An 11,011-nucleotide genomic window follows, 5' to 3' on the forward strand; every position below is an offset into this window, starting at 1 on the left:
TGCAGGGCACCATGTCACACACACACACACACACATACCCACAAACACATTCGCACATTCATTCACTCCTAGGGGCATTTTAGGGTAGCCAGTCCACCAACTGGCATATTTTTTTGAGAGGTCGGAGGAAACTGGTGAAACAGAGAGCATAAATAGAAACTCCTTACAGACAGTAAAGTAAGCTCAGGCTCAAACTGGAGACCCTGAAGTCGTGAGGTGGCAACGCTACCTGCTGCACCACTGTACCATGCCTTTAAAGAGAACAGTTTTGTATAAAACAAGAGATGTGCTACCAAAATTATGTGCTTTATGGCCACATTAATAAATGAATTATTATTAACATGAATTTTCATTTGCCAGAAATAGATAAATGTCAATTTTGGAGAAGTGTGAAATTCCACTGAATAGGAATGGCAGAAGACTCGGCTAATCTGTCCTATGGAGGATGAAGAGTGATTGTCTTTTACTGCATCAGAACATAGATTAGAGGAGCTGGCATAGACCAAATGTCATAGCTGTTAGTGCTAACCCAAAAGTGCAGAGCTCTGCAGAACTCTTTCCAAGGAAAGATTGAAACTCCAACGAGGATCTTATGAAATATCTTATGATATGTTGAAGGTAATGGTGAAAACTGTAACATAACTGTGCCTTTCATGAGGATATACAACAAAAAACAAGTCACATATAAATGAAATACCCTTTAGTAGCTGAAAGTCCACAAAAGAAACTAGTAATTAACTGATTAAATAGTTACCTAATTAATCAGGTAGTCCTCAGTGGGTTTCTAGAATCTTCAACACAGTTTTAGATACACCATTGTGTTGAAGAATCCACACTGTGTTTGTAGAGTAGTCATTCAGTGTAGTCCTGGAATGCATTTATCTAGCATTGTTTACCCTCTCACACTGTGTGATTCACACACAATTTAAAATCCAATTCACAAGCAATTTAGTCACATTTAACACATTTTGCATGTGTTGAAATCGTACAAAATCCATACAGTGTAAGCCTGACTCATTGTCCAACCCATGGCTGCAGAGTCCACATTGCAGTTCTCGAATGCTTAGAGTGGTTTCAGGGTCCATAGAGCAGTTCTAGGATCCATGGTGTGGTACTAGAATCCTCATTGCAGCTTTAGAAACCCCAGTAGAGCCTCAGTAGAGAATTGGATTGCTGGAGGTAAAATCTGCCATTGGTAAAAGGTGGTTTCCCATCCATGCGGTTTAAGTGAATGTTGAATTTGTTTGTAATGTTTGAATGGAACTCAACACATACTTCGTAATCACAGTTAAGTGTTTCCTACTGTCTGAGGTGTAAAAGTGTTGGTGTGGATAAGAACACAATGTGATTAAGAGATATTGAAGCAGTGAGTTTGGAATAAATGAATGATATAGCTAGTGTGTTCCAGTTTCTCCATGGCTATACCCTAAAGTGTATGTGGTTCGAGGTGTCACTAGTTAAATAGTACACTACAAAAAAGTGTACCATTTTGATGCACTACTTAGCACAGCAGTGTAGGACACAAACTGGCTCTAAAGTTTAAAAATTCCCAGTGTCACTAAAGAGAAGTTGCAATAAATGAGGATGGAAACATCCTTTTGTTGTCAACCACCTGGTTTCCTTTGGCGTATTCTCTTTTGTTCAATTCCTTGGTAAGTGCCAATAGCAAAATCATCACCTCGTAACTGTCACCCCGTGTGAGTAGCCTATAAAAATGCCCCCACTACATCACGCTCATTCTCTTTCCCATTGTAGTCAAGGAAGTAGATTCAAGATGCTGAATATAGCACTCTAATGTGTTGATTTTTGTTTATCTTGTTGTTTTTGTTAAATCTGCACCATTGTATTGAGTGTGTTGATGCACATGGGTGATGGCAATTCTAATATTTGATTTATTACTAATTTCACCACACTCTACTTTGTCTGTATCTCAAGACACATGGTCTATTGTTTAAGTCGTGTGTAGCGGGGTGAGCAGTGCAGATGCATTTTAACTAAATTTAAATACACAAGTCTATATACTAATCACTTGAAGAGTCCACTGAGAAGAAAAAAATACTCTCCATTGAACAGAAATGGGGCAGAAAACTCAGATGATCAGTCGAATAGAAGAGTGATCACCTTTAACTGTGTTGGAACACAGAGAGCTGGCAGCAGGCACGGAACCAAAGAGTTGTTTGTGGCAATGCAACTGATCAATAAAGTTCTAAGCTCTAGTCAGTGAAGTACTACGCTTTTTGCCAAAGATCTTAGTAGCCTATATCCACCTTATACCTTTAGTTTAAGGCCCACTTTTGGCAGAGAGTGCTGAAAGCCTGTGACCAGAGCGTCAGAGGGCAATGCAGGAGTGTGACTCAATAGCAGTACTTAATGCGTTGCAGACTGGTTTTAAGGCTGCCTTAGTGAAAATGAAACTGGAGCTTCCAATCAACACAGCTCATTTAATGCATAACCTAACACATACATCTTGTGTTACTGCATTTCTGAATCTACACAGCTAGCTGGATAGATTCTATGAAGACGTTTAAATGATAGTTCTATAAAGATTCATTCATTCATTTTCATTAAAACCTTTATCATGGTCAGGGTTATGGTCTATCCAGAGAATAACACTGGACTCAAAGCAGGACTCCACCCTGGACGGGATGCCAGTCCATTTCAGGATGTCTCAGGCACACATGAATTCACCCCTAGGGGAAATTTAGAGCTGCCAATCCACCAAATATTTTTTTTTGTAGGTGGAGGAAGCTGGAAAACCCTGAGGAAATCCAAGAGGACACAGTGAGAACAGTGGAAACAGCATTTGGAAGAAATGATGACATAGTGGAGATGTAACAAACAGATTCGATAACACCATGTTATTATTCCTCATCAGAACGGCAGTTTGTGACACACAGCCCTTCCTCATTTTATATTGATAACTCTGTGGTGTGAGTTGAGCCTCACCTTCATGCAGCCCTGTGTGTGTGTGTGTGTGTGTGTGTGTGTGTGTGTGTCTGTAAGGTCTGGAAACAGCAGGAAGTGCTAGTTAATTAATAACTTTGCTACAGGTGTTACAGGGCCAAGGACATGAGCTGATAAGCAGAGAGAGCGAGAAGAGAGTCATAGTTACCCCGCCTGTTCTTTTTTTTACATCATTACTAAAAGCGGAATTAGGCTAAAAATCATTTTTTCAAATATATTTTTCAACAAAACTTTATGTGATTGTCTATGTTTCTCTAATTAACATATGCAATCATTTTTCGATTCATATTTCTATTGTTGAACTGAAGTCAGGGTTATTTTTAACTGGCTGTGTCCCAAATGCTTCACAGTTCACTGGAGAGCACAGTGTAGCACAATAATACAGACCACATTAGTGAGGGATGCATCCATTTCTCTTACAGAAACAATGTTCAGAATATTTAGAGAGAATCAGTGGGAATAAAATTGTTCATGACAAAATGTTAATATTCCATCCATCTCTTATTTTTTATTTCCTTACATCAGGAGGAGCGCTGAATATGGAATACGGTTTCAATCAAAGATTGTTTTACTGATCAGCTCTGAGAAGTAAAACAGATAGACAATAAATAAGATAAACATTAAATAAAATATTAGTTAAATATTACAGTATTGCAGTAAAATCTGAATAGACTGCCTAGGACAGTGAGACGGCACAGTTACGTAGTGTGGTCTAAAGAATGTACAGTCAAGTGAGGTGAATGTGCAGTCAGTACTATAAACTTCCAAATTTCAATTAAACTTAAATTGTGCTCAGATCGATATTACAGGCTTCTTTTCCCGTAGATCATCTGTGTTCGATTAGATGGGTAATGAATAAACTGCCCCATCTGCCCCTTTTATCTCTTCACCTTGGTGAACAAACTGTTTGTAAAAACCCACCCACCCACCAACCCCCGCGCACATACACACACACACACACACACACACACACACACAAACACACACACACACAATCAAACATGCTTGCGTGTGTGCACGCACACAGTCTCACACACACTCACACACACACACACGACAATTACACTACAATTGTCTGAACTTCACTTTTAGTATTTCTTTTTTTGGCATCAAAGTAATATCTTTCTATCTTTTTCTCATAAATACACAAAAAAGGCAATAAATTTGCAAAGTGACCAAGCAGTTAACTGTCTGATTATCATACAGTTCTATAAGGCAAAGTGAAACTGTATTACAGTACATACATACAGTCTTTGTTACTACTATTACACCATTGCTGTGATTTTATATACTGTATATATATTTGTAAATATTACCCCATTCTCTGGGGATAAGGTGAACCTTTATGCTTATAGTATTTATAGAAAGCACTATATTCATATTTTTGTAGAGGTTGACCATGGGTGTAAATAAAAAAAAAAGACAAATCTCTATACGCTACATAATTAACATTTTTGAAATTATTGCAATTTTGTAGCGATGTCTGAAACCATAGCAGAGAATATTGAGACTACACATGAAATCCCATAATGCACCGCAAAAGATTAGTATCCAGATATTGATATTGATATTGATTAGTGCTTAGCAGTAACAAAGTACACATGAATGCCATTTGATATTTCTAGGGAATAGAGAGAACTGCCTGTCTGTCTGTTATTTATCTGTCTATCTGTTAATCTATAAGTTTGTCTGTCTGCCTTTTATCTATCTATCTATCTGTCTATCTATTTGTCTGTCTGTCTATCTATCTATCTATCTATTTGTCTGTCTGCATATCTATATGTTTGTCTGTCTCTCTGTCTATCTGTTTGTCTATCTATTTATTCATGATAATCACCCATAACCTCCAGCATACTTCTGTCTCTCCTCATGTTGTTGATAAACTCAGTGTTAATGGTTGGCCGTGTCTCACACCCTCGATTTATTTGGCTCTTTTCCACACTTTATGACTCTGGATACTGCTCAATCACTTCCGCCTCTGGAAGCTTATAAATGAAAATAAAAACGGCAGCATTTAACTGTTTAAAGCCCAGCCTGTCTCTAATTTCTTTTTTCTTCTTTTAATATAAGGCTTATAACTAAAGGAGCTAGTCATCCATGCTGAGACATTCCATCAGTGCAACACATATACTGACTGCATTTTCCATAATTTGTCGGTCTTGTCAGTTGCATTTATAAGTTATAAAATACTACTAAATACTACTGATTTGTATTTGCTTGGTCATTGTTGTGTAGTTTAGTGTCCTCCTTGATGTTTGGCTGCATCATTTCCACGCTTACTCAATATGTTCTTATCCCTGTTGTTTAACTCCAAGCAAACAAAGCAAATCAAAGGTTTTCTCCATTTTATGCAAATTAGTTATGACATGGTAAAACCACAATTCAAATACTTTGCTCAGAAAAATTATTGGACCAATCCTATGTTGCAACATAGAATAAAACAATGCAAGATTATGCATTATTACAAGGTTTGAATATATTTTGGTTATGACCAATCCTTATGTAAACTTTCTAGTATGGGTCTGCAGTTGGTAACTGTTGATAATATATGTCAGAAAATTTTGACTTCTAAAATTGTAGGTACTACAAGTGTGGGCCATTCATGTGGAAACTTCATTTGCAATAAAAACAGCTGGACAAGCCATGCTCACATGCCACAACATTAGAGGTTGCCTCGGTGCAAATGGGTGCAAATGGGTTGCCCCATCCAACCCAATTACCTTCAAATGAGATAGGCTGTGCATACACAAAGGTAAAGGTAAGAACAACACCAAATACACACCTAAAAGTAGACAACACTGACAAAAATGATCAGCACTGATGAAGTATAATAGAAAATATGTGTTTAGAATTATATATATATATATATATATATATATATATATATATATATATATATATATATATATATATAATTCTAAACACATATTTTCTATTATTTCTATTATATGTCAGTGCTGATCATTTTTGTCAGTGTTGTCTACTTTTAGGTGTGTATTTGGTGTTGTTCTTACCTTTACCTTTGTGTATGCACAGCCTATCTCATTTGAAGGTAATTGGGTATATATATATATATATATACATGCACATCATTGCATTCTTTTTTTCCACTTAGAAGAGAGTAATGAAATGTCATTTGTGTGTGTGTGTGTGTGTGTGTGTGAGTGTGAGTTCATAACCGGCTGCCCTACATACTCATATATTGTGACTGATTACCTGTGCAGCAGGTTAACACACACTGGGCGGAGACACAATGTCAGCAAATAAAGTTGGAGTTTAAAGCCCTCTCTCATCTGGCTGGGAATTGTGTAAATTTTGTGGGAATGTGAGATAGATAACAAAGTATGGAAAACTGGTGTTTCAAAAGTCTTTGTTAGTTCAGCCAGATCAGATTTGTTAACTTAGTTTGTCTATTTAGGCACGTCATAGCATTTCTTGTAGTACAAATGTGCGAAAATGCAAAATTGTAATTAAAGCTCATAGATGAAAGATTTTGGAATTTCAGCCTCTCTGATTAGAAAAAGGCTGAGGATTAAGTGTCTTACTCAAGCTTGCCCAATCATGGGATTTGAACTTACAAGCTTCTAATCAGCTGCCCAAATGCTTCAATCAACTTTTCTTGTAAGTTGGAAGGTTGGAATGACATTCGACTTGTGAAGTGGAAAAATAACATGGATACCCCCAGCTAACTGTGATGAATGATGTATATCTTCCTCCTCAAAAAGTGAACTGTATAGTCAATGTTTTATATTTTAACAAGCGAATATGTTTATATGTTGACTGATCTAAAGGACATACTTGTATATACAACATATCTCATTTAAGGGTAAGAAGTGTACTTTGTTTACCTCTGATGTTGCGCATAGCCATGTTGATTTGATGTCACTCTGTAAACGGGGAAGGAATGCATAGTTGTGAAGACTTCCCCAAGTGGACGAGTTGGAATTTCATGTTGAGGGGAGTTCTCCTTCTTTGGCCTCAATCTCCTTACTCTCACCAAATATAACCAAGTTTTAAATGCACAAAATACAGAAATCAAAACATGTGTGTGCCACTAGTCAGCCTGTGGTTGTGAGTTAGCTAAAACAGATCAAAGGATAATCTCTCAAAATATACACACCAAGAGTGAACAGATAAAAATATATTGATAGAAAAATACCCATAATCCTGCATTCACACTAGCGAGTGACAAGTCACTTGTTTTTCTTGTAGTTTGTCTTTTGTGTAACAACTACTGATGTTGTTTCCTTTAGCAGATTAGCAGCACAATTAACAGAGGCATTACCATATATAATTATCATACACCTGTCATCATTGAAGTTATTCTGACCAACCCCAAATAAACATCAGCTGTTTCTGTAGGATATTCTTGACATCATCTTCATTTCATTTGACTGCTAGAGCCATGGACGCTCAGGGGAGGGGTATAAAATAATTTCCAAAAAATTAAATGTTCCATGGAACACTGTGAAGACCATCATCATCAAGTGGAGAAACTGGGGCAGCACAGTGACATTACCAAGAACAGGACATCCTTCCAAAATTGATGAGAGGACAAGAAGAAAACTTATCAGGGAGGCTGCCAAGAGACCTACATCAACATTAAAGGAACTGGAGAAATATCTGCCAAGTACTGGTCACTCCCTGCATGTGACAGTAATCTCTCATTCTTCACAAGTCCTCACATGGAGTAAGGTGGCTAGACAAAGCCTTTTCTCAAAAAGAAAAAATCCAAGCCTGCCTAAATCACCCCAAACCATGTGGCAAAATGTGTTATAGTCTAATGACACAAAGAACCTTTTGGCCATAATTCTAAAAGATATGTTTGCCCCAAAAACAAGACAGCTTATCACCCAAAGAACATCATACCCATGGAGAAGCATGGTGGTGGCAGCATCATGCTATGGGGCTGCTTCTCTTCAGCTTGAACTGAGTGTCTAGTCAAGATAGAGGGAATCATGGATAGCTCCATATCTGTTGGACAGCTGAAGATAAAGAGAAATTTCACCTTCCAGCATGAAAATGACCCAAAGCACAAATCCACATCAACAACGGAATGACTTTAGAAGAAGAAGATTGAGGTTTTGGAATGGCCCAGTGATACCCTAGATCTAAATCCTATCAAAAACCTGTGAATTGACTTTAAGAGCACAGGAGATCCCCTTGCAGATCTGGAGCATTTTTTGCAAGGAAGAATGGAATACAAGTGCCAAATCAAGATTTGCTAATTAGATAGACTCTTAGGCAAAAAATATAAAGTATGTATTCTCCTAACTACTTTAACACAAATTAAATAACTAATCAGTGTGAAAATTTGTTGTTTGATATTAAATCCACATTGCCAGGGATTTTTCACAGGAATTATGTAGTTGGATAAACATTTATTGCTGAATAGACATCTTACAAAAATTTGAATTTTGATTAAATGTGTCTTATTAAAGAAATCATTTCAGTCTACATAAGAACAAACATAGGATGAAATTAGAACATAAAAGCTTGCTACAGCAGTCTAACAGTCAAGCTAAACAATTAAACAAAACTGCTAAAAAGGAAGCATACACAAGACGAAACTGAAGAAAATGAAGAATGAGAACAACAGTGACAGAACTAGGTCACATTGTTGAATACCACAGAAATAGTCGTTCCTCCTTCACTTTTATCCTGTTGTCAGTCCCGGATCTGTAACTGAGGACGTTTAATAGCTGCACTCACTTGCTATTGAGGAACATATTTATCTAAGCAAATTAGAGGCACCTGCTCAGGTAAGCAGGATGTGGGTCATAAAAGTGTCATGGCTAGGTAAAACTTTTTTAAACACACCATCAAAACACATGGTCCAGTGTCAAAATAATAATGAATGATCAAATTAAGTACATTAAACAGTCAATTAAACATGTGTGTGTGTGTGTGTGTCAGTGTGTGTCTGTGTCTGTGTGTGTGTGCGTGCATGTGTGTTTTCACTTCTCCTTGACTCTTTAATTGTATCCTGGATTTGTGGCGGAGGTTCTTGACTCACCCATAACGGCCCTCAGGCTATAAAGCGTTAAATGCTAAACCCACTCTGTATCACAAACATGTCAGTAAGGAAGATAGACTAGTGTGAATGCTATTACCATAAAAAAGTGTCATAGTGAAATAAGGTATATTGCATTATGAGCTTGGAGAATTGGGTTGTAGGATTGGGATGGTAATTAGAATAATGACATGGTGAATGCTAACTTATCTTACATATTTAAAAGATGACTAAAAATAAGTATGAAATAAAGTAAATAATATGAATGACATTAGCAGTAGTATTGTAGCATTGTAACAGAGTAAACCCATGGTCACACTGGACGTGATTAAAATCCACCTGGTGAAAAAGACCATCCACTGAATGGCAGAGTATGCAGTAAGCAATAAAGGGATTTGCTTGTGGTAAAGGTTAATTTCACATCCATCATTTTGCATCTAGTTCACCAAGGTGAACTTTAACCTTGTGAATCTGCCAATCTTTGAAGCATGGGCCAATAGTCTCCAGGGCAGGGGTCACGTCTTTCTCGAAGATTCAGCATAAAGGAACTTAGGGTTGCCTCCTTTTCAACATGCCAAAACCAGACACCCCTATGCCCCAACATACATTCACAGTCAAAATTTTATTTTATTATTATTTTTTGTTTCTTTCAGCTGTACATTGTATTTGAGCTTTCTACTATCAGCAGTAGTTTGTTCTTCAAAATAAAGAAAAAACAGTCTCTATTTGTAACATACACATTACAGAACAGTGAAATTCTTTTTTTGTATACACCAGCTTATTAGGAAGCTGAGGTCAGAGCACAGTATCAGCCATGATATGGCACCCCTGGAGCAGAGAACATTAAGGGCCTTGCTCAAGGGCCCAACAGCAGCAGTTTGACACCGCTGGGGCTTGAACCCCCCACCTTCTGAGCAGTAACCCCAGAGCCTTAACCATTGAACCACCACTGCCCAAGTAGCTTACAGCACTTTTCAAGTACCTTGAAAAGAATGTGACATTTTGAATGTTTCTTTTTCTCTCCTTTTGGGGATTTCTTGGCCATAATTTGTGCTTCATCTTCATTTTAGATTTTAGACTTCAGATGCTGTGACATGTTGTAGCTCTCTTTATGATAGGCCATTGCTTTAAAAAAGAGCAATTATGCTAAATGACACAATAGGCAATAAATTGCCTGTGGGGCGTGAGTGAGGAGTGACAAACAAACTGACCAACATGCTTTAATTGCTTGTTTTCCCCCCCACAGTTTGGGAAGAACACTCCAACAACCAGAGAAAAGACTCTTAAAACAGAACACCTAGTCAGTCTTATTTTCAGACTGTGTGTCCGGGTGTGCAGTTTTAACCAGGTGTCCTGAAAACCAGACGGCTTGCAACCCTAGAGGACCTTCTTATAGTTACCCTTACAACAGCAGGAAGTGCGTACAGTACATAGGTATTTTAGCAATTAGTTAGTGGAAGCTAACAAGCCATCACAAGCAAGCTAAATGGAGTTGCTAATAATATTCTATTTAATGACTTAACAAGCTAGCAGTACGTAACAACAAACTAGCTAGCTGAATAAGATTAAATGTCCACTACTTTCCCCCCAGAAACATATCACACCAGGACTGCCAATAATTGCCTGATTTTTCTAAACCCTGGCAAAATTTGCAAACCAATATGACTGTGGCGTGATTGTGGCTTAAAGTAGCTCTAAAGTCCCTGAAGCATGCTGTAGATAAAGAAGCTAATTAGCATAACATCCAGTGTTAGCAACCAACTGGCAGCCCTTGCTAACATTTCTTATTTTATACAGAGAATTCCAGAGAAAGTGAGCACAACAATGTCAACAAGGTTAAGGTGTGTAGGAATGAGTTAACGTTACAATAAAGTACATTATATATAAAGTACATACAAAATAAAGTACATTATAAGCTCATAGATCTAACTTGTATTTATACAGCCTAATTAGCATATTGGCCTCTGTAAGCTACCTACTATTTCTTTCTTTTTTAGCTGTATTTTATTCTTATTCTTATTCTTATTTTATTCT

The sequence above is a fragment of the Pangasianodon hypophthalmus genome, chromosome 6 (genome assembly GCF_027358585.1).
Source record: "Pangasianodon hypophthalmus isolate fPanHyp1 chromosome 6, fPanHyp1.pri, whole genome shotgun sequence".
NCBI lineage: Eukaryota > Metazoa > Chordata > Actinopteri > Siluriformes > Pangasiidae > Pangasianodon > Pangasianodon hypophthalmus.